At 46.4% G+C, this 20733-nt stretch overlaps 1 protein-coding gene across 8 annotated transcripts in view; it reads right to left on the bottom strand.

The window, feature by feature from the left end:
• RNF34 (ring finger protein 34) overlaps window positions 1-20733 on the bottom strand; it is a 310787-nt gene that overhangs the window by 229814 nt on the left and 60240 nt on the right. For 3 of the 8 annotated variants that reach the window (XM_078667516.1, XM_078667520.1, XM_078667517.1), the window contains exon 2: window positions 8414-8512. The exons of 3 other annotated variants lie outside the window; for them this stretch is intronic. The gene's annotated coding sequence lies outside the window, so the exon portion shown is untranslated. The remainder of the gene's footprint in view (window positions 1-8413; window positions 8513-20733) is intronic. 2 more of the 8 variants (XM_078667518.1, XM_078667521.1) reach the window with 1 other exon arrangement.

Raw genomic sequence — 20733 nt, 5'->3', positions numbered from 1 at the left:
TGATGACGGTTTGTTTCTGTATTTTTTCTGTATTGTTTTGCGGTTTTAATCATTGAAAATGCCGAGGTCAGGGTTGCCAGCTTCCAGTAATGGCTCAGTGGAGGCCCCTGAATCCCAGTTATAAATCAGTGGGGGGGGGGGCACGGGTTCCAGTTATGATGAAGTGGGGGTACACAAAAGTCAGAAGATAAAGAACCACTGATCTAGATACTTGAAATTGTAAAAACCATTCTGTACTCATGTTCCAAGCAGTTACTCACAAAACAGAAATCCAGTAAACAGTCTAAAGATGGTCAGGACACAGATGATCACTTGTGCTATTGCTCATCTGCCTACTCACCACCCTGCCAAGAGTATTAGTTCTTCTTTGCCATCTGCTCTTCATGATGCCGTCTTTTCTTCTGGTTTCCAACTTCCCGGGCTTTGGATACATTTTTGGCATGGGAACCATAAACTCATTACTGATAGACACCTTCCCTTGCTCCACGAACCATTTCCGGTGATGAAGTAATCTCATTTGCAGAAATACTGCTCGATTCATAGGGTATGTATGTATTGTCCTTCTAGTCTGTCAGTACGGATGGTCATATTTGCTCACGTCAGCCGCTTCATCTGGCAAGCAATGCAAGCTTTTAGTGCTGTTTGATGGGATGAGCCAATATGTTGCTTGTGTTTATTCCACCGAGAGCTTTTAGAGTGGCAAGGATCTTTCTTCGCAATCTAGCAAAATTGGCTGATGCCCTGTAAAGGCGTGCAGGCAAATAGCCCATCTACATGAGACACGATCACCGTTCTCAAAAAGTCATAGTCAGGGGGGCGTGGCTAGCAGCCGGAGATGGCGGCAGCTTAGAGGGCGAGCTCCGGAGTTGACGCGGCCTCCATGTAAATCCGACTACTGATCCGATCATTGAAACTACCCTGCGGGAAGGCACTGAAGCCCAGGACCGGGCGGCACAACCGACAGCAACAAAAACGAAAATCCGTCGGAGGGAAGAGGAGTTAGCCGCGCAACTCGCCCAGGCCGCGGAGGGGAACTGAAGCCGGGAGACAGATTGACCCCGGGACCCGGCAGGAAGTGCTGCGGGTTGGGCGCCGAGAAACCGGAAGCTACCGCTGGTGGAGCGGCTCCGAGGGCGAAAGGTATACACGGGCCATTGCGGAAGTAAGAATCCGGGTACCTGTGGCCCGGAGACCGTCCGTCGTCTGCAGAGACCTGACGTGAGCCAGGGAGCGCCCCAGACCGCTCCACGGAGACAGACGGACCAGCCGTGTCCGAGAACGGACCCGCCATCTTGGACCCGGACTCCCCAACGGCCCGAGGCAGAAGACGGAGAGCGAACTGCCTGCCTCGGTGAGATGCCCTGATAGTGGTGAGGGGGCCGAAAGGAGTCCCTGTCCTGACCTTGGGACGCCTAGCAAGAGGGTTCACCGAGACGCCACTCCGGCCCATTCGCCACTGCAGGAGAGAGAAGTCACGGCGGGGGCCCAGTCATCCAAGGCCCCGCACCCAGAGCCCTGCTTGTACACTGCCGCGAGATTGCGGTGTTATTACCCCTCTGACTCACCCGACTGAGGAGTGGGCTGTGTCGCTGGGGTGAGCACCGCAGAGAGTGGCGGCGGAGAGACATTGGAAGCAACGGACAGTGGGCGCACCCCTGAGGTGGCCGGAGTGATCCCGACTGGGGCCAAATTACAGCCGAGAGCTGCGCCGACCATCGGCGGCGTGTCAGGGACACGGTGAGGGCAACATCTGAGAACAAGTGTGGCCCACGACGCCTGGTCGCGAACAACCTGCTTCAACTCGCCGGCGAAGGTGCGTTTCCCTGGCGAGCCATACGGCGTACCGGCCTGACCCGTTTAACCCGCCACCCACGTGGCCTGCAAGACAGAGAGAGTGACGGTGACGACTGAGGGTCCGTCCATCGGCCAGGCCCACACGCATCCGTGACCCTTTGGAGCACTGCGAGCCTTCACGGGGGATACCTACGGTTGGCCTCGGGTCCCTACACACACTGTTCTGAGCACCTACTCCTCGGTGGTTCACCGCCGCGGCGACGGCCGGAATGGCGGGTAAGTGGACAAAGGGTGGAAACACGCAGTCAAGACTCGAGAAGTATGCATTCCATAAAACGTCATCCTCCCCAACGGACGCGAGAATGCAGGCGAACAAAACGGCCGACACGGCAGGAGGGAAGAAAGCGACTTTGGAGGACGTGATGCGGGCTCTGACACAGGTCCAAGCGACAGTGGGGTTGATATCAACAGAGATTACACTAATAAGAGCAGACTTCCACAAAATGTCGGAAAAAGTGAATTCGATGGAGGTGGTAACAAAGTCACTAGTGGAAGATGTCTCAGAACTGCAAATCAGCGTGGAGAGGATCTTGAAAGAAAATAGAGCACTGCGTGACAAACTGGACGAGCAGGAAGGGCGCTCAAGACGGAACAACATCCGCATTCTGGGGGTTCCAGAGTCGGAGGACACTAGAGCTATGGACCTATATGTGGAGGGCTTGATCCAACAGGAACTTAAACCCAAGGGTCTGTCCGCCTTTTTTTTCAGTGGAAAGAGCCCACCGAGTCCCTGGGGGTCGCCCGAAAACAGGAACATCCCCAAGACCGATCATTGCCCAACTCTTCAATTTCAGAGACAGGGATGCGATCTTACAGGCGGCTAGAAACTCACCCCCAATTAAAATCCAAAACTCCACACTGGCGTTCTTTCCGGACTACACGGCTGAGGTCGCACGCAGGAGGAGGACATTCTTTGAAGTTAAAAAGGAACTTCGAGCGAGAGAAATCCCCTATGCTATGCTCTTCCCGGCTAAACTGCGGATAGTGGCGGACAATAAAACTTGGTTCTTTGAGACCCCGGAGGCGGCACACGACTGGTTGGAGGGCTGGAGAACAACCGGCCTGCCTCGCCGCTCCAATAGGCCGAACAAACACCGCAATAATGACACACGGCCAAGCTCCCAAGTATCTGGTGACGACACAGGACAGCATTCATCCCTGAGCGAGGTTCAAGAACGTGAAGACAACGAAGAACAATGACTTCCCGTGATTATAATGCTAGACCAAATGTAATTCTGGCTGGGCGAGACGCCAAGGACACTGGGCAGAGGTCCTCCGTGGACATGATGAGGGGCCGCTGACTCCGGAGAGTCCTTCACCCCAGCGAGCAAGTACTGTGTTTTGGGTTTGGGTTAGGCACTCTGCTAAGTTGGGGGCGCGGGCAGTTCCAAGTCCGTTTAGCAGGGGGGCAGGGAGGGGGGAAGTTGAGGGTTGGGGGGTTTGGCATTTTACGAGTAGTTTTATAGGTCTAGATTGGTTTGGCAGGCACACATATGCAGCATGGCGAGCTTCGGGCAACTTAATAGACTATGTTCACAGTGGCACGTAGTCACTCTTTACCGCAGGCACTATGGCACATGACGCACAGACTGACGTAGGGGGAGCAGACCCTGGGATGGGGCCAGCGACATCTTTACATCTTTTGTCTTGGAATGTGAGGGGCCTGGGGGATAAGGTCAAACGAGGCTTAGTATTACTAAACATAAGGAGATTCAACCCGGCCCTGGTCCTGCTACAGGAAACACACCTGACAGGTTCTGCAGTACATGCACTAGACAGGAAAGGCTACCGTATGATTGCCCACTCGGAATTCACCAGGGGGTCCCGTGGTACAGGGATACTGATGCACCGGTCCTCCAGGTACATACTTCAATCCACGAAGATAGACACGCAGGGGCGATTTGCGGCGGCGATTGGACAGTGGGAAGGGAGGCCGCTAAATGTGGTCTCGGTATATATTCCGCCGGCTTTGCACGAGGTCGCACTCCCAGAACTGGGGGAATTTCTGCTAGGACTCCCAGAGGGAGATCTCATAGTGGGAGGAGATTTTAACGCAACGGCACACACTACCTTAGACAGATTCCCGGTACGAACTCAGACTACCGGACCGTCCCGGCTGACTGACTTCCTAGCAGCGCAGGGTTTGATAGACCTTTGGAGAAATTTCCATCAGACAGCCCGACAATACACCTACCATTCAGCGGTCCATGATAGCCTTTCCAGGATCGACTATTTCCTGGCGTTGGCCCGCGGGCTCCTCACAGTAGACGAGGTACGGATTGGGCCGAGAGGAATCTCGGACCATTCCCCATTGACGCTGACTCTCTCCAACCCGGAGCGGTCCCAAAAACGCATTTACCCGATCTACCCAGGATATCTTAAGGTGCCCCAGGTGACCAAAGCACTTAAAAAAGCAACCAGGTGCTATCTCGCGGAGAACGAGGGTTCGGTGTCTTCCCCTTCAGTCCTGTGGGAGGCCTATAAAACGGTTCTCAGAGGACAAGCCATTTCCGCTATCACGAGGCATAACCGCACCCAAAAACAAGAACTACTGAACTTAGAAGACGAACTCGCTAAGGCCAATGAAAAACACATGGCTGACCCGACCGGAGATACGCTGCACGCGCTCCAGTTGTGTCAGCAACGTCATACCGATCATCTACGCCGAAGAGTAGGAGACAATTTGACGGCCACGGCGAACAGGATATACGAGATAGGGGACAAGGCCAGTAGGCTTCTTGCATGGCTGGAGAAGAAACGGGAAGGGCAAAGGTCGATCCTGCGACTAAAGGACTCGCGGGGGGAAGTGCAAACCCGCCCCTCACTGATAGTCGAATTACTGGCTGATCATTATCAGACAGTATATACCCCTGAAGTAGAAGTTACGCAGGAAATGGCAGAAACAGCCCTTATGGGAGTGTCCACCCCTACACTGTCGCAGGACAGGGTGGAGGAACTTGAAGCTGATTTGACGACTGAAGAGTTACAATCGGCTATCGCAGCACTGCACTCAGGGAAAGCCCTGGGCCCTAATGGGATACCAATTGAGTGGTACAAAACTATGTAGGAAACGCTGGCTACACCCCTGCTTAATATGTTCGTGGAATGCCTGGAACAGGGACAGCTGCCACCTGACCAGCGCATGGCGACTATTGTGGCGATCCCAAAGCCTGGCAAGCCACCTGAGGATTGCGGCTCATACCGGCCGATTTCCCTCCTTAATGCCGAGAGTAAGATATTAGCAAAACTACTAGCCAATAGATTGTTACCCCACCTTGCACATCTAATTCACCCAGACCAGTCGGCCTCATCGCAGTACGGCGATGAATCTCAGACGCCTGCATGGTGTGATGGCAAGAGCCCCGTTGTTGAAAGAATCCGCAGCAATCCTCTCGTTGGACGCCAAAATGGCGTTTGACTTGGTGGAATGGCGGTACCTCTTTGCGGTCCTACAACATATGGGTTTTGGCCCGAAATTTCTAGCATGGATTAGGCTTTTATACAACAACCCTGTGGCGCGGGTGACAGCAAATGGCCACATCTCAAGACTTATTCAGTTAGCAAGAGGCACGAGACAAGGCTGTCCGCTCTCGCCACTATTGTTCGCTTTAGTGCTGGAGCCGTTGGCCACGGTCATTAGAACCACCAGGCTACTGCGAGGAATAGCCTGGGAGACCAACTGGGAGGACAAGGTGTCACTGTATGCTGACGATATGTTGATCTACCTAACCGAACCAGCGGAGGGGATCCCAGTGTTGTTGGCATTGTGTGAGCGACATGGTATAGCTTCAGGCTATAAAATCAACTGGACGAAATCGGTGCTCTACATGCTACATGGGACTCCGCCGCACTTGAGTGGGGATTGTCCTCTGCTTCTAGAGGCCATCTCCTTCAAATACCTAGGAATCCAAATTACGCGAGACCACGGGGCCTTTCAGGACATGAACCTTAAGCCGCTGCTCGACAGACTAAAAGCGGATGTCCGCCATTGGAGGTCCCTTCCGCTGACGTTGTTGGGAAGGGCGGCGCTATTCAAGATGATGGCGCTGCCCCGTTTCCTCTACGTCTTGGAAAATACACCGGAAATGGTCCCGCCTTCCTTTTTTAGACAGATATCAGGACAGTTATCAGGCCTCTTATGGGGGAACCGGCCGGCTAGGGTCACGCAGGCGAAGTTGGTTAGGGACTGGTACAGTGGAGGAATTGCGCTCCCAAATTTAGAATTATACTATTGGGCGGCACACCTCAAGGTGATTAACCAATGGTTACATGTTCCACAGAACGACCCGGCCTATCTAGCAGACCGACGACAGCTGGGCACTACTACCCTTTTGGCCCCGCTCTACAATAAAAGACTAACAGCGAGATTGATTGGCCCGACTAAACACACAGTAACACTATGGCACAAAGAAGACTAAACTGGGAGGGTGTGATTACACGGCTTACACCCCTGTGGGACTCCAAAGCCCTGGGCAATCTACGTAGCAGCAAGGGCTTTACCCACTGGGATAATATCGGGATCTCCACGGTGGGCGACATGTGGATGAGAGATGGGGTAATTCCATTCGCGACCCTGAGGGAGCAGTACGAGCTGGGCATTACTGAAACCTACCGATACCTACAGGTTCGGCACGCATTACTGGCTGCAATTCCACCGGGAACAAAGGTCCCAGAATCAGCTCCTTCAGAAGACCGACTCCTTACAGATTACATGGAGGCTAGCGCCACCTCCCTCACATATCGTAAACTGGTGAACAACCTGCCAGACCCATTACAGACACAGAGGCAAATGGGAGGATGAGCTCGGGGAATTAGATGAGGCACATTGGAATGCGGCACTAGCGTCGCCTAGAGAAGCTGGAATCTCGGCGAGATTCCGACTAGTACAATTTAAAATACTACACCGGGTATATTACACACGCACCACCCTACATAAAATTCAGAGGGCGGATCACCCTTACTGTTTGAGGAACTGCGGGGAGGAAGGCACACTGTTTCATACCCTGTGGTCCTGTCCCAGCATGGTAGAGTACTGGAGGCGAATAACGCGCACTATTGCCCAAACCCTGCAGCTCCCCATCACACCTGACCCTAGAATCTGTCTGCTGAATGTCTGGGGCCCGAACAACCTGACTCCACAGGGGCGGCAATGGGTAGTTATCGGAATGATGTTAGCAAAGCGGGACATAGCTCAGAAATGGGGGCTTCAGAGGCACCGACCTTGGCACAATGGTGCAGAAATATGGACACGCTCATGGTGATGGAACGTGCGGTGTATCAACGAAGAACCAACCCACGTAAATGGAACAAAATATGGCTGCCCTGGAACACATATAGGGGGGACATTTGTGATCCGCTACCGGAGGAGGAGGATATAGACAGTTCAGAAGGGGAGGAGGAAATGGAATAGGTGTGGGAAGCGGGAGGGGGCTGCACAAATGGCAGAAGGGTCATGCGACTTCCGTGCCCACGTGATGTAAACAAAACATATACCTCCTGTGTGATACTAGACCTTACTCGGTATGCTGCTACTATGGGATATGGTAATTCATGTCTTCATTACTACGAAGTTACCAATCTATGCACCTAAAGTTGAATGTTATGTAATAAAAGGAATAGTTGCAAGACTGGTCGGATGCGGCTGAATGTTGACGCGGCACCGACAAGGATATATTACTGTACTATACATTATCTTGCTGCAACAATAAAAACAAATAAAAAAAAAATCATAGTCAACAGAATGATGCATTTTTGATGAACTGGAAGAAGTAAAGATTCCACAGAATTCCTTTGCGCCATAATTACATGTAATTTCCCCTAAATTAATTCCTTACTTATTAACCCTTAAAGTTAACTGCTAAACTGCAGAGGACGAGACTATATAGTAGTTATGAGCTAAACTGCTTAATAATGTTTATGCCTGGAGTCAATAGTTCTCTAATGAAATAAGCATTTTGTACAAACAAATGCATTCCAGAAGTGTATTTTATGTAGTATCATTTAAAAGTGGCTCATTAATGAGATTGTATTACAAAATGTAATCATAACGGCTGATTAAGCCTCAAAAATCTCTACAATGACCATTCCTATTCAGAACAAGAATTACAGTATCTTATATGCCACAAATCGAACCACACTGTTCTTTAAATACGAGAACCAAATGAAGAACAAGCGCAGCAAGGCTAAAAGGTTTAACGTTAGCTTTAATGCTATCTGGCTAGCCGCTAGAGCAGGGGTCTCCAACCCTCCCAAGTTACTGATCTTATTAGTAGTGTACACATCAGAAAAGACTGAATTTGTGACCACCTTGTGCAAGAATACCAGCAGTAATCACCTCAGTGCAGGGTTGCCAGCAGTAATGTCAAGCAGACTTTTTGTTGTCAATTTGGTATACCTCTACAAGGATGATACTTAACAGCTGCAGCCCCGGTCACCAAGGTACAATACCAAGGTAATAACGTTAATAAGTCTCTAAATGCTGCTGCGTTATTTAGACCCTGGTGCCAGCGAAAACCGGCATAAACTGTACCCTTTACATTCAAGCACAAATTACACTCACCTGGGGCGAGTGGCTAACCACCCACAAACATCACTGCATAGTTGGGAGCTCCGTGAACAGCTCTGCATAGACAACAGATAAGAAATCCACGTCAGACACCTGCAATGAATGTCGTTTTAGACAAATATCAAGGAAACGCAGAAGTATCAGAGGAAGCAAATTCAATAAATAGGCAGAAACATGCAAACCGTATCTTGATTTCATCATAAACAGAGGCTAACATTATGCAGTAACCTTTTATTGCTGCCCCAACATGCAGTCCTTTAAAGAACAATAACACATCACAAAGCATTTAGAATGTTCAAAACATATAACACTCAGGCATCCTCCTCTTTCAGGCTGCGATGAAACAGGAACTTTATAAAGAATTGACTGGAAATACAAAAACTCAAAATTAAACCATGAAATAGAATACATGTAAAAACACCATTAAAAAATCCTAAAATATTCTGATAAGCAAAACATTAAAGTCTTATAACTAAATTGCACAAAACATACACACTATGTATATGCAAAGTACACAATGGGGCCCAAACTGGGGATTATTGCTCTCGTTGTATGGTGACCCTGCATTTAATGGATGTGACAGTATTAATTGAACGGTTTTATCATGTTTTATTATTGTTTTATGTTACAAAGGTTTTAATTAACCAAACAATATTTAATAAACTAAACTAAAGCTAACCAATCTTGAAGTGTTTGTAGATCAGAAATGTGTTTAATTGTCTTACATTTAAAAACAGGACGCCAAGCCTGGTCTTTTTGTTTTTACTAAAAAAACTGTATTCACAACACCACTTCTCTTGATCTAGGAAACGAATCAAGGCCCCTTTCTTTAACATATGGGCCACCTCTGAATCTGGAATTTCTTCCCTGTATCCAAGGCCAAATCGTTGGGGTGCCTGACCTGAACTGGTAACTCCCAGAACTCTATCCGGTTTCTAAAACTGAATCATCTCCCGTAATGGTCTCCCAATTGTGGATAAAGAATCTCAAATTTACCCTAACCTTTACCCTGGGAAGAACCAACACTCCTCAACTTGGGATTCGGCATCTGAAGGCCTCGATCTTCCACTACGGGATCTTGAATTTCTCCCTGTCTGGGGGTAGAAGTTTGAATTGGGGTGGTAGCCCCTTCCGTAGTTACCATAGTTTCTCGAATCTTGAGCATAAAATGGGGACCTGAAGGCACTGCAGCTGACAGCCAGTCCCCTTGTGTCAGCTTGTCCAAAAACAGCACTGTAGCCAAAGCCACTTCACATGTTAACCTTTACTGCCTTCAGCATGGCACAGTCGGATACGTACTTCCCTAAAGATTTCACAAAACTCTCCCCAAAGAGGAGCCTTTTCAGATTCCCCTTGTCCTCTCTAGTGGGTAGGTCAGCCAGCTTTGGATTCATCCTCATGAGGACTTTCTGTGATAAGACTTGCATTAGCGTTTCCTAGCAAACAAATGGTACGTTGCGCCCAACCCCTCAGCAGATCTATATTTACTCTTCCGTACATACCAAGGATGCGGTGAGAGGACCCAGGATACCAAGGACTTTGTCCTACACTGTTTCAGGCACTTCTCAATTCCCTTTTTCGGACCCTTACCAAACCTAAACAAAAATGTTGTACGTTCTGGGACCAGGTTAGGAGTATAGCAGATCGTATCTGTAGAGGGTCTAGGGCATTCCGTCAAAAGCAGATTATGGGTCTCCTTGTCCAAAGACCTCCTGGCCAAATACTTCAAATACTTAGTAACGTGGACCATCTGCCATCACCCTGCACTGCATGGATGCCGGATTAAACATCTCTCCCCGAAGGGATCCTTTACCTCATTAGAGATTGAAGCCTGCTCAAAGTCATCATCTAGGCTTCCCAAAAAAATCATAGCTGTCTTGCAGGTTAAAAACATATTCATCCCATTCCATGTCATCATAATCTGTATTATCCACAGTGGAGCCTGGACTGCCCGGTAATTATTTTGTACCATGGAGGTCACTTTTTCCCGGCGTGCCACTACGGGCAACCTTTCCCTGCACCCAATCAAGGTGGCCCCTTCCTTTGATGCTGCTAGGAACATCACTTCCTATTTTAGCACAAAGGCTACCTGCACTGTAGTCGTGGCTTAATGCCTTCTTGGTATGCTTCCTCCTGTGGGAAACCTTTCCCCCTCCACGGGATTCAGAGGACGAAGGGGAGTCACCATCCGAGAGGGAAAAATCATTCTCCTCTGCAGTGGCGTCCCTCTTCCTCTTAGCCAGTTTAGCATCCACCGCCTCCCTCACAGAGGACTGTAGTTCGTCCTCAAAATACTTTTTAATGGATTCTCCCATGAAATCAGCTACCGGATGGGACTGGGACCAGGATATCAAAGGTAACTGCACCTTTGTGAGCCTGTCGTCACACAGTAAAACAATCACTATCAGCTTTAACCCCTTGCACACAGTGTTAATTCTCCCGCTGTGCGGGAGAATTAACAAGTGGGCGGGCCTCGGACGGCCCCCGCCTGTCTTTAGCACATGCCCACATTGACGTCAGATGGCCGGGGGCCATCCTGAGCACCGAAGGGGTTAAAATAAATGAGATAATAAATGCCACCTGCAGACAGCAGGGGGAACTCAAGGATAGCAAGTGCTCCTTAAATTAACCTAATTTCTTCCCTAATAATGGAAGCTGCCGTGGTCCGACCTTCAAACCGCAACAACAAAAAACGAAGCGGTGTCCAGGCAACGCGTAGGCTAGCGCGTCACCTGAGCATGAAACAAAGGGAAGACAGCAGCCTCGAGCGGGCGTTGAGGAGTTTGCCTGGTAATTCGCTCAGAGACCGCCAGGCCGCCTATTTTCAAAAAGGGAAGATTTAGGGTTAATATTCCCTTGAAATGGAGATTATGGTGCAAAAAGCTCCTGCGTCCATGCCCCGCCTCCAGAAAATATTAATGCAACAGTGGCCATGGCATGACTAGAGATACACTTAAAGAATGTGCATATGCTCCAACGAAGCGATTACAGTCCAGAGGGTGCGGAGATAATGAAAAAGGTCAGATGAGCCTTTGGAACAGGAAACAGCAGTCGAAGACCGATTAAGCAACGATTAGGTAAGGGACGAAATCATTTAGAACGTAAGCTATACAAGTAAAATATCATTTAAAAAGGAAGGCATAAGCCAAAAGTTCAAAACGTACCCATCCCAACCATAAATTGAAGGGGCACAATATAAAAGAAATTACACACAAGCATAAGCTATAGGTTTAGAATAATAAAGCAAAACAAAAGGCATAAGAAAGTACTTATCTTGTCGAGCAGCAGCTAATAAAAGAGGATAACTCTGTGTACTAGATGTTTATATGATTTGAACATTCTAAATGCTTCGTGATGTGTTATTGTTCTTTTAAAGGACTGCATGCTGGAGCAGCAATAAATGGCTATTGCATAATGGTAGCCTCCAGTCTTGTAATGAAATCAGACAGTGCATTCTTTTCATGTGAACAAGGGACCTTGGAAAGGTCTGAGTCACAGGAAGTTGCAGTGATCCTACTGTATGCATTACTCACAAGATAAGAGAATTTTCAGAAGGGACTCATTAGAACAGAAGTTTGCAGTGATACACAAAGTGTTACAAGCGAATCCAGAACTAGAAGACAAGATTTTGACTAAGCTGAAAAGTTTTAGTCTGACTCTGAACCCAGTGGCTCACGGCCATAAATCTTCATTTCGCCCTTTACCCAAAGTATCCTCACCCATCAACTTCTATCCCAATCCCCCTCCCCTTTGACAACCATCATATGCAACCCTTCATTACTCCAAATATCAATATGATTATTCCCACTCAAATCTGATATCTGGAATTACATCAAGACCAGCAACTTGAATACCACATATTTGTGGTGGATGGTGGAAAAGATCTAGAACTCAGCACTACTGAGAGAGATACAGTGGAGTGAGATTGTGTTGAAAGTCTTGCATGCAAGACACTGATTGGTGGGTTTGACCCACGTTAAGTCTTCACTGGCTCCTGGTCTGCAAGAGATGAGTTTTTAAAGCCCTCTATTTTTTGCCACAAGACTCGTTATACTCCCCCTCACACTAGCTGTATGTCATGAATGTTCAAGATACTCGCCTTCTAGATCACTTTCTTCTTAGATTTCTCAACTTGTTACCGTCACCGTGTTTTGCAGAATTCAGCAGGGAGGTTGCTCTTTTTCTGTCTTTACTGCTCAGACTTGAACAACCTCCCCTTTGCCATCTACGTTAAATCAAACCACGCCATATTATGTAAACTCTTCAAAACCCACCTTTTCCAACAATAGTCACTGCCGGCCTGCCTTACAGTTTCAACACCAGGACACTTCTGAGAAGTTGTATGCGTTACAAAATTAAATCAATGGGAAATTTGATGCTTTCTCATTTTATGAAATTAATTGGAAATACTAATAACATTGGAGTTATAAAAAAAGAAAGAGAAAACACGAAACATGTACATTGAACTGATTAAAGAATATATTCATGACCGATAATATCACTGGTTTTATGCAACATATGTTTACTATGAACACTTTAAAATTATTACACAATTGTCAATGAGCCCCATGTTCTTTCGCTTGTCCAATGTTCAATGAGCCCCATGTTTATTCACTTGTCATGTGCATTTTTCCAATGAAGAACAATGCATTTAACTATCAACTGGCAAACCTGATGCCTCAGTTGTTCACATAAAATATACTTGGAATATAGGAATTTTATTTGCAAAAAACAAACTGATGAAAATGCTTAGCTAAAATAACAATAATGGATTATAGCACTCCTTACATGGGTAAGTTTCTAAATTGACGATTTTGTATTCAGCAGATGTGTTCATCTATGTAACAAAGTGGGATTGATTCAAAGTAAACTTCATGCACCTAAACAAAACTTAAGAACAGAAAAACATTGTTTGATGGTGTAAAATCCCATTCCAAATTCACAGAATGAGAAATGGTGGGATTTTCCCCATCGCTAATGGGAATTGTCCACGTGGGTATTCCGCCAGTATGGTAAAAGTTTCAAGGCAGCTAGCCTATCTACAGGGGAGGGCTTGAGGTTGGTGGCCATAATTTAAACAAACATTGGCATAGCCAATAGGTCTCGCCTTTGGTACCTTATAAGTAGGGCTCCCGGTTTCCCATTTAAACAGATTTTTACATATAAATACAGACAGGAAACAAGTTTTCCTTGGTCTGTATTTATATATAAAAACGGGAAAATACTAGTATATTTAGTCATTCACTTCAATAGAATCACACTCCCAACCATCTGATGTCTCCCCCCTCCTTAGAGGGTTAAGAGGTGTTAGCCCAACTGAGACAGCTTCCCTGCGTGTACACAGCCGCACCCGAGTACTTCACAGGTCTTTGAAAGACCATTTACATGTTAATGAGGCTTTATTGTTCACCCCTCAGCCCCTGCCTCTTCACTCTGCCAATTGCTCCAAGTATAGCAACCAGGGAAGAAAACTCTCCAGGCCAACCTCGGAAAGTCCTGGAGACAAAGCACTGGCCAGCGAGTGCTTTTAAAACTAAAATGAACTAAAACTAAAATGAACTTGCAAACAGGATGCACCCTGAAGTCAGCACCCGATGTAGGGGCCCCGGTATCACCGCCCTTGAGCACCCCTGGCTGTAGATCCAAAATAGTCTGCAATTGGTAGTCAGTTGAAATTGTGTTTGATTTACTTTGGGTGCTTCCCCCTGTACATGATAACATGTAAGTATTAACAATGTTGGGTACATCCAATGTAATGCAAAAGAAAGGTCAGGGCTGGCTCTAGGGCGGTGCGATCGGTGCCACCGCACCGGGCGCTGACTTAGGGTGGGGGCGTCATGTGCATCGTTTTAAAAGCACCTAATCCCGCCTGCATTGTCCAATTTTCAGGCATCAATAAAAATGACCATTCCGGTGATTAATGTTCTTCCCAGAGAGAGACCGAAGCTTCGTCTAGTGCAGGTTCTGACTCATAGCACAGAGGGTTAATATGCCTGCTGGAAAGAACGTGTCCCATTCACAATGATTTGGGGGCAGCCATGCTTCCTGCGCACTCATAAGTAGGGGCGTGTGGGGGAGGGAAATCAAACTTTCATGTGCAGAAGTCTGCCACCATTTTTGTTGCTTTATTTTTTGTGAATATGTAAATAATAACATAATTTTTGCATGATTCAATGTGTATCAATTGGTAGTCCTGACATGATACAAAATAATGCCCCTTCCCTACAGAATATGTTGAGGGGCCCTGAGACACTTCTACGTCACAAATAATCGTATCCTTCTGGTTGACTGGGGGCCCCAGGAAGGGTGGGCGCCTTCTTGCACCACAGTGAATGCAGGGGTCTGCATTGCGCCCCGGCTTTGTGGTGCCACTACACTTAGGTCCTGTCAGTTTGCAGACATTTGAAAACTTTTATAGTGCCACAAAGATAAGCAAGTACCATTTAAATATGGCTTAACAAATTAGGTTCAGTGAAAGCGAAAGTGGGGTAAATTAACATACCGTAATTAACAATCATATTGAGTAATTAAAATCCTCGTCTGATTTTCACTCAAAAATTAAACGTTTGAAATGTAGGCCTAAATTGGCATTCAGTCACGTCATTACATGCCATTACTACTAGCCTCTCAGTGTGGCAGTAAGGTGTTCAGTGGGGGAAGAGGATGTGGCACCCTGCAGATGGCAGAAACTGCAAGGCTCTGAGACAAATGGCTTGTGAGAGCACTTTTAAGCATATTTGGGACATGCTGCAAATGGCAACGTTTTCAGATGAATGTATAGCATAGCGTTGACCAATAACAACCGAGCGCATGTGTGCATTCACATTTTAAATAAATGTGGAAAAATACTAGCTGTAGCGTCGTCTTTTGCTTGTGACAAAAATAAATGTGGATAAATACAGAAAAAATGCCCAAAAAATAAATATGGATAAATACAGACGGAATGAGAAAAAAATAAATACCATAAAACCAGATTTCTGTAATGGAACTAGTACTTATGTAAAGTGCTTTGATACCTTCATTCACGCTAAATAATGCAAAAAATAAAAGGGAATGAAAGAAGTGCTTGCAGATTTCTGAGGTAGGGGAGCGAAAAGATGCACTCTGTAGAGTTACGCTGTGCTTACCTGCTGTAGAGGTTTGGTTTTTCTCCACCACAACTAGGGTAAAATGCTGATTGCTAATGTTCTTCTGTTTTGTTTAACCAGAAGCATAATCATCTGATCAACAAATGGTTAAGCATCACTATGTAGCTATTTACTGAAACCCCACGAGGATTGTTCCCTTCCTTGCCAAGACACGAGTGGCCTTGAAGGAGCTTTAACTACTGTAGCAGCTTCTTGTTGCATTCCAGGGTAGGCTTGTTGGCCAATTCTCGCTCAATAGACGGTGCTGACGATTCAGCTAAAAAGTAAGATGTCACTGTAATTTATTTAGTTTCTGTTCCTTTGTGTTTTAGAGAAAATGAAAGCGCACTCTTGTGGAGGTGGGGTGGAGGGGACGTGCCTTTTAATGAAAGCGGCAAGTTCTGGAAATGAACTGACCCAAAACAGATGGCAGCCTGCGCGCCGCCGCTGAAGGCTCCTATTATCTAATGCCAGTACCAAATCAGAAAGCGAGCACAGTAGAGAAAATCAGGAGCCGAATTGAAAGCAGGCGAAAGTGAGTTATCCCAGTGTGCAAGAGAAGGCGGGGCTGGAGTATGCTGCATCTTGGTGCCCAGTAACATGTTTATTGCCAACCAAATGAATGTTAATTAGTTTGTTGGCCTCTAGTAGGATGAAAGGCTGAGCAGACGCGCTGGAATTCGAACCTGCGGTTGTGAGGTGAAACATAAGATTAAAAGGGTGCTTGCCTTAAAGTTAAGATTGCCTTCCTCTTTCTACAAGTCAACAGCAATGGACCTAGCATGACAGCGAATGCACAAGTTTCTCATTGGAAACAGAGCATTGTCAGGGTTGTGCGTGTGCATGTGGCATTTGAAGGGAGGGTTGGTAAAAAAGAATGGCGCAAGAGAGAAGCGGGGGCGAGTGAGCCAGGTAAACGCACTAATTAAAAAAAGATGGTGACATGACCCCGAACAGATGGCGCCCCTGCTCGTAACCACAAGACCTAGGCCGCGGGTGGATACATTTACTGGGAAAGGTGGGACATGCAGCCGCCTTTGCCCAATTGCGCGCTTTCTTTTTAGAAAGACACATGCAAAGAGCAATTGAAATAATGCAGAAAAAAAGAAACACACGCACAAGCGTGTGGAAAGTCCAGCGTGATTCCAAGAGGTCGTTTTCCTAGGTCAGAGAAAGCCTGCTGCACTAGGCTTCACCTAAAAATTAGTAAACACCAAAATAAAAAACCCTAAACAAACCTAACCTCTCCCCCTCCCCAAAAAACAAAAGAATACCTTGCCAGATTGCAAATATGCACTAATAATTTACAGTACTTTTCTACTATGGGAAGGTTTTCAAATTTATCTCTGACAGGAGTAGAAGTAAACGTGTTCTCAGATGGTAAGGGTTAATCATAATGCATGAAGTGCAAGGAAAAAACTATTTTGCTGTGGAGAAGAAATAAAAATCTTAATTGATGACATATTTTGTGTTACATTTCCTTGTTTATAAAAATACATTTGTTACTTTTTCATATGATAAAATAGTCCTACATTTGATCATTTATAGAGGTTTAGGACTTGCACTGGAGTTAGAACATGAGGATAAAGGACACTGTGCACCTACATTCAAAGAGTGCATCCTGCTGCAGTGTATATGGGTGCAAACATGGTGCACTGATCCAGATAGGTGCGCTGCCTATCCAGCTTTTACAATTTTAGCAGCTGGCTTATTGTTCTTCTAATTGGCAATTACAGATTGATGGTGCCTGCCTCAAAATATCTCACGGCACTATCTAGCAAGAAGCAGCTCACCCGTTGTAATCATTTTTGGTATTTCTTTCTCACCTTTTAGTTGAAGGTTTATTTGCCAGTACTTTCCATTGGGAGGGAAGCGTTCCAGTTGGAGGGCAGTTGCTGGGCTCTAGTTTGCGGTTATTTTGCTCCTCTGTTAAATGCACTCCTGTCACACCATGAGCCACGCCCCTTTCATATGGGCTATTTCAATTCGGGCAGTGTGCGTCTGCAAAGTGGACACACGCAGCAGGTGTGCTGATAGTGTGCCAAAGGCATGCCCTTCTACATCTGGACGGCACCAGGGCCCTGGTTCACCATGTCCAGAACCAAGGTGCTACTCAGCAGGGGTTACTATCTTTACGCTCTGCCTTGTCTGCACCCTGTGTACAGGCTATGGATATATCCAAAGGGGAGGAGACTCGGTTATGAAGCAAAAACTAAGAAGCAAAAATGTGTGCACCACATAAGGTAACAGTATATCGTTTAGATTATTTTATATGAATTGCCGATTAATGGTTAAACATGGATTAAATGTATTTAAATTCAGTATGGACTATAAACCAGATGTTTTATTTTTAACGGTGACTGGATGAACGAGAACTCTACTCCTGATATTGTGCAAGCTCTTCCACAGGATTATGTCATTATTAGACAGGATCGGCAAGGATCAAAGGGGAGGTGGACTGGCTATCAAATGTGGAGCTGGTGTGAAATGCTCCACCGTAGAGTTGAAGATCACAGGTTGTTAAGCAATATCTTTCACACACAAATTAGCGAATAATTTTTTCCTTCTCAGGAGTGCTGATATATCATCCACCATAGAAAATCTCTAATTTTAACAGTGTACTAGCAGAATGCATCACTCCAGTAAGTAATATTATTTACTTGGGTATTCCCAAGTCAAGAATAAATCGATTATAGAGAATCCACATTTTAGAGGAATGGCTGTTTGTGAACATACCTAGGGTCACATCTATTAGCACAGGTGTAGGAAGGTAGGATCCTTCTGTATGGTTACCTCCAATATTTGCCTGGTGCTAAGCTGTTTTTGACTAGGGATCCTGCTAATCAGGACAGCATACTCTCTGCTTTTCTCCCTTAAACGGTTATGTTCAGTACTTGGGTACATACCAGATTGGATACTGGGGTACCCTTGTCAGTCCCTAGTATATGATACTAAGGTACACAGGGCATAGGTACCCAAGAGTTCCCCAATGGGCTGAAGCATGTTTATGTTTATGTTTACTGGTTTATATAGCGCTGAATCACCCATGAGGGTATCTCGGCGCTTGGAATGCATTATGCCACCCATGGGAGACCATTCAAAATGGAACTACAGGCCTGTGATTGAAGCCTGTGTAAACTGGTGCTAGCACCACTTGTTAAAATATAGGGTTCCTTTATCCAGGGTCACTGCACTTAAAACCTATAAGTCACCCCTATAGCAGGCCTTTGCAATCCTGAAGGCAGGGTGCTTGTTTCTAAGTGAGACGGTGCCCCTGCATGAGCAGGACACCCCTGCAGCCTACGGAGTCCATTCTCCCGACTGGTCAGTGAAGCGGCCAAAACCATATAGATGGGCACTGCGAAATTACGCAATGACCATCTCGAAACTAGCTGCAAAGAATCCCATCATGTTTGGTATCAAACATGTTGGAATCATACCCCCACGCCGTAAACGGTGTGGGAGGAATGATTCTAAGCACTGGAAGAGCCCTCCGTTAGGTTCTCCATGTCCCTGTTACCAGTCTACAAGACCCAAACAGCACAAAATGGTTGCTGCCGACCAGAGGCGCGATTCTGCCCTCCTGCTACTGAGCCAAGTTCGAGCAGGGGAATGCAGAACAACAGGCTTCCTGTCACAGGGAGGTGTGACCACATTCCAGACAGGATTTAGTGTATTGAGGCTCTCCACAGCTACCACTTAGAGAGCTTTCTATGGTTATCTAAGAGCTCTTAGATCACCATGAGGGTTGTCTCGACTAGATCAAGGTGTTCAATTACATAAGTGTACATCATATACCAGGCCAGCTTTCCACAACAGGCCTGAGAGAACTTCATTGGCTGCCAATCGAGAAGCAGATCCAATTTAAAGCCATGTGCTTTATCCATAGGCCACTTTCGAATACAGGTCTATGATATCTCCAAAGACTAATCAAACCTTACACCCCTACAAGAACTTTGAGATCCTGTTTCGCTAGGCTAAAACTGGTACTTAAAATTCATGAAATCAGATAGCGGGGGAAGCTCCTTCCAATTGCATGCCACAAAAATCTGGAATAATATGCCATTAATGCTCCGGCAAATTTCTTCAGAAGTGACCTTTAGAAAACAACTGAAATATTGCTCTTTAATTCCTCCCAATTCCTCTTGTATATGAAGTGTTAGTTAGTCAGTCAAAATCCTAGCGCTAGGGAGTTTCAGTAGAAGCAGCCATGTGCTTCACAAACTAGCACCATCATCATCATTCTCCTGAATGCAGATTTTGATGTTGCTCTAATGGGGCGATTAACTAGTGTAAATTAACTAGCCATCTTAAGGTCTTTCCTTAAATATCACAGACATTCATTTACAATGAGAGTGCAGCATTCTTGAAACCAAATTGTAAACCTTATAACTTTTTGTTATTTATGTAATTACTAATATTTTTTATAACAATGTATACAGTACTGCTAAAATAAAATTTCATTGCATTTTTTCAGGATTCTATTATTAAACTTGTGAAACACTTTTGCCTGTGCTGTGTGAGAGTTAAAAATTCAATTAGCAGATGAGAGGTCCCAAATCATGTGTGATGCCCTGCATTCTAGCCAAAAGGTGAATATCTTTTAATAAGAACGCAAAACTACAAATCCCAGAATGAAATGTACCATTGACAAGAATGTCAGCAGTGGCTGCCAGTGCCACCTAATGGAGTCCGCAGCGCGGCCACTCCACGGGCGAGCCAAAGGCAAGTCAGTCTGTGCCCGTCCGTGCCTGGCCTGCACCCAGGGCCAGGAACCCTGGCCCTCTGGTCACCCACAGATACTCCTCCACAGAACTATCAGCCCTACACCCCAGACGCCGCTGCCTTGCATCGCCATATACTACAGTAGAACCGTTAACCTGCCACCGTTGTCACTTTACCTGCAACGTAGGACTTCCCGCCCTCACAAAAACTCGCGCCACTCTCACTCCGCCGACCAAGACTGAATGATGCCTCCTGATCAATGCCATATCACTCTACAAACACGTCACCGAAGTGTGGGACACCATCTCCACCCTCGCCCCAGACGTAACCTTCATAACAGACACCTGACTAAACCCACCCTCCTCCATCGACATCGCCACCACAACACCCAACAGCTACAAGATGACACACTGTGACCGCACCAACAAACTCGGGGCATCCCCATCATCCACAAAGAAACAA

Source organism: Lissotriton helveticus, chromosome 11 (genome assembly GCF_964261635.1).
Source record: "Lissotriton helveticus chromosome 11, aLisHel1.1, whole genome shotgun sequence".
Lineage (NCBI taxonomy): Eukaryota > Metazoa > Chordata > Amphibia > Caudata > Salamandridae > Lissotriton > Lissotriton helveticus.
This window is presented reverse-complemented; position numbering and strand designations above follow the sequence as displayed.